This window comes from Mandrillus leucophaeus, unplaced genomic scaffold, assembly GCF_000951045.1.
Source record: "Mandrillus leucophaeus isolate KB7577 unplaced genomic scaffold, Mleu.le_1.0 Scaffold249, whole genome shotgun sequence".
NCBI classification, from domain to species: Eukaryota; Metazoa; Chordata; class Mammalia; order Primates; family Cercopithecidae; genus Mandrillus; species Mandrillus leucophaeus.
In genome coordinates, this window is record NW_012102576.1 from 3,349,046 (window position 1) to 3,353,547 (window position 4,502).

At 48.9% G+C, this 4,502-nt stretch overlaps 1 pseudogene; it reads left to right on the plus strand.

The window, feature by feature from the left end:
* The first annotated feature begins 591 nt into the window (after window positions 1-591).
* On the plus strand, window positions 592-1,212 carry LOC105542052 (annotated as a pseudogene).
* Window positions 1,213-4,502: the final 3,290 nt, after the last annotated feature.

The following is a 4,502-nucleotide window of genomic DNA, read 5'->3' on the forward strand; positions in this document are numbered from 1 at the left end:
CACTCGGAGCCTGCAAGGCAACAGTTAACTGAGTTGTATTAAAATGACTTGGTGTGGCTATAAAGCAAACCACACTCCTCTAGCCGACTGGAAGAACGTCTCGTAAAAGCCGTGGGGTGGGAGGGCCTCTCCTGTCTCCTCTGCGCGGCAGGCAGACATGGATGACACCGAGGTGTGAATTCAGCCTGCACCTCCTACAGATGAGCTGTTGAAGGCGATGGCCACAGCAAGTCCGCACCAAGTGCTCTTTAAACTCAGCAAACTATCCAAAGAACAGAAAACCAAACAGCGCATGTTCTCATTCATAGGTGGGAACTGAACCATGAGATCACTTGGACCCAGGAAGGGGAACATCACACACGGGGGCCTGTTGTGGGGTGGGGGATGGGGGAGGGAGAGCATTAGGAGATATACCTATTGTAAATGAGGAGTTAACAGGTGCAGCTCACCAACATGGCACATGTGTACATATGTAACAAACCTGCACGTTGTGCACATGTACCCTAGAACTTAAATTAAAAATAAAAAATTAAAAAAAAATGAGTATTTCTTTAAACAAAGAACCTTCCCGGCGGCACTGCCTCCCGAGGTATGATTAATGAGGCCCGGCACCTCCTTCCTCACTCAGCGATCACTTCTCTGCAGCGCCTTCCCAGACGCAGGTTCGCTCAGGGAGGCGGGAAGATTTCAGGCGATGTCTGTTCTTGTCTTTTGTCAACACAGAGAAGGACGGAGACCCCACTGGTCAGGCGAGCCCCGCGGTCCCTGTTCCTCACTTCACCGCCTGGGGAAGCCTGGTCCCCATCGATTCGCCAAGGAACAAGGAAACAACACGTCTTACCTGGATGGCGGGTCCCCCTCACGGTGGCCTTGGATTCGGCTTCAGCCCGAGAGGCAGCGCCTCGCTCACGGCTCCGCCGGCCGCTGCCTTACCCGGGAGCGCCACCCCGTGCCCCGCCAGAGGAAGTGCAAGTACCAGCGCAGCACGGGCCGAAAGCCACACTGTGGACCCGCAGCGCAGCTCCAAGAAATCCCAAGTCCATTCACAGAGGAGCTTCTCCACCAAATCATTGAAAACTGAAACGACAAATGAGTCTCCACGGGTATCCCCTTGAGCAGGCTGTACGGAAAATGCAACCTGGTCAGCAGCATTTCTGCTGCCAGCCCTCCTCCAGGCAAGCACTGGCCTCGAGAAGGGCAAAGGGCAGGTAGCAGCTCCGACGCAGGCGGCCACGGCGTGGGGTCACAGTTCAGAGGCCTTCTCAGCTGAACCTGAAGTTAGTCTAAGCTCGGGCCCCAGAGTGAGGACACGGGGTGAGCCATCCGATTCCCCATCAGCTCCTTTACCTAAAGCTGTGCAGAGAATCCGAGGCTGTGAGTGGAGGTGGGGGAAAGATGTACAGGGGATGCTCTGGTTTCACTCCTGAGATACGAGAACGTCCTCCGAACACACATGCAGATAGCTGGACTTCTAGACAGACGAAATCCAAATCGTTTCTTTCCTCCCAGCATAAGGGAACGATCCGGTAAGAGCTAGTGTTCATCGATGCTACGTGTCCAGAATGGGGCTCAGCACCCATCTCACTGTATCCTAACATCTGTCTAATGAGGCAGGGAATGTCACTGTCACACTCTACAGACGAGGAAGCCAAGCTGTCAGCAGGTCCACATCTTGCCACAAAACCAGTAACCTGTGGTGCTGAGATCGCACACCAGTCGTCCACTGCCACATCCGTGGCCGCCTCCTCTGGGGTTTGCCTGCCTCCTGATGGCCGCCATGCCTGTGTCCCCTCGCAGGGGCTGGCTCCTCCAGTGGTCAGTACTTTTTGGCTGCAAGCAGCAGAGATTTCCTCGAGGGCTTGTTGAAAGCACTCACGTCAACGTGGCCTCAGAAGGGAGCTGAGGCCATGCAGGGCGCTGCAGTTTCTCCTCACACTTTGCATCCCTGGTCTGACTCTCCCTCAACATGTCCTGCTATCTCCACAAGGCGGCCAACCCAGCCCCGTCCTCCTCACCTTCCAGCCCGAGCTGAGCAGCCCTGCCCACATCATCTCCAGCTGCTGCCCAGGCTGTGCAGAGCAGGTGTCCAGCGCCCATCCAGCCACTGTCTAGAGGGCAGAGAGACCTGCTGGGACTGTGACAACACCTGGCCCCGCCCACACGCCCTGCAGTAATGCACTGAGGAGTGCATGGCAGCACATATGTGCCTCATGTGTCCTGCTGTGATGCACCGAGTGGCACACAGCATTATTGTGTCAATCATGAGTCGTGATGTGTTGCACTGGTTCAGACAATGTCACGGAGGCAGTGTTTCTTTAAAACTGTCAAATTTGAGGAAACAATCTAACAAAAGCCACTTGATGAACATTCTGTAAAGGTGACATACATATTTCAAAATGTCTCTGACATAGAAAGAAAAAAACAAAAAGGGAGCTAAATTGTAAGTCCAAATTTTAAAAATAAAAGATATAGTAACTAAAAGCAGTTGTGCTTGGATAAAAACAAACAACAGAAGGTATAAACGACATTATTAGACACACTGAGAAAAACTTTATATGGACCACGTATTCGATAACGGTGCTGTGTTATTGTTAAATTTCCTTTGTGTAGTAACTGAAGGGGAATGATTTTGTTCTCAACAGATAATGTTCAAGTATTTTGGGGCAAAATATCACAATGACTAACTTTCAAAACGGTTCAGTCAAAAGAATGACATATGTACAATTAAAAGGGGAAAATAAGTGTGGCAAAATGCCAACGACGGTTGAATTGTCATGTGGGAACCCACTGGACTATTCTAGAAACATTTCTGTAGCTTTAAAATTATTTAAAACAAATGTTAAAATTATGTAAAACAAATGTTGTGGGGGAAAGAGCACTTAGTATTCCTAAGTCCAGTGATAACAAATGTTGTGGGGGAAAGAGAATATTTTTAAGGTAGTAAAAATATTCAGGACACACAAAGAGGGGATGCAAACAGGTAAAACGACAGGGTTTCTCACCTCAGAGAGCTTCCTGAAGCTGTGCACACGCCTGTCAGGAAGGCGGTGGAATGAGCAGAGCTTCGAGGGGCGGGTCGTGTCTCTACTGAGTGGAGCAGGGGATGGGGTGTCTGCAAACAGTGAATTTTAAGCCATTTGTTTAGTCCACATTACAGTGAATCCAAGTAAGAGTTTGGAAAGCCAGTCACACCGGACTATCTTCACTTTGTTTAATGATAGACACAGGTAGGAACGGGGAACAGATGTCCCAAATGGATTCTAAGCCACATGCTTAGAGACCCAGAGGAGCGAGCACGGGAGACAGCAGCAAGGGCTTGGAACAGGCCAGGCTATTCCATCATTTAATTTAAAAGGGGAGGTGGCTCCTGTTCACTCAGGAAAAGGTCAAGGGCAGGGCAGGTGCCAAATGTACTAAAGTAATGCATTCTTCTAATATTGTTCAGAACATGTCTTCACATCTCATCAAAACAGCTTACGAAAGCAGAATATTCATCCTGTAGCTAAATTCCATGTCCGTGCACTGAGGACCAGTCACAACTACCTTTACTCTCCAATATGGCCTGTTGGATAAACACTTGTGAATTTGGACCAATATTTACTGTTGCTCTTTGAAAAGAAGCATTTTCATCATTGCTTTTGATGGAAAACAAATTTAGCTAATCTTCCATTTTTTCCTTGCCTCCAGTAATTCTGGTCTGCTCAAGATATTCAGCCAGTCAGCAGAGATAGAAAATAAAGGCCAGGCACAGTGGCTCATACATGTAATCCCAGCACTTTGGGAAGCTAAGGTGGGTAGATCACTTGAGGTAGAAGTTCAAGACCGGTTTGACCAACATGGTGAAATGCCATCTCTACTAAAAATACAAAATTAGCTGGGTGTGATGGCACATGCCTGTAATCCCAGCTACTCGGGAGACTGAGGCATGAGAATCGCTTGAACCCGGGAGGCAGAGGTCGCAATGAGCCAAGATCGCACCACTGCACTCTAACCTGGGCAACAAGAGCAAAATTCTGTCTCAAAAAAAAAAAAAAGCATGGGAGCCCACGAGTTGGAGACTGAAGTGAGGTATGATTGCATCACTGCACACCAGCCTAGGTGATGAAGGGGAGGGGAGGGGGAGAGAAAGGAAAAAAGAGAGAGAGAGGAAGAGGAAGAAAGGAAGGAAGCAAGGAGAGGAAGAAGGAGAGGAAGGGGAAGAAAGAAGAAAAAAGGGCAAAAAGAAAAGAACAAGCATGCAGGAGAATTTGAAGCAGCTTTGCCATTGAGTTCTTGGGTTCCCCGAGTCACGCTACACCGTGGACCATCAGCCAGCAGAAATCCGTTCTTGTTACACCTGTGACCCCTGCTAGCAAGATGGTCAATGTGGCGGGATCCCTCAGGAAGGTGAGAACAGAGGACATTTGCCTCTTAAGGGTTAAACTCTAAGTTACTTCAATTGTGAGCAGAGACATGTAACACTGTTTAAGGAAAAACAACAAATTGCAGCCATATACGTTGTG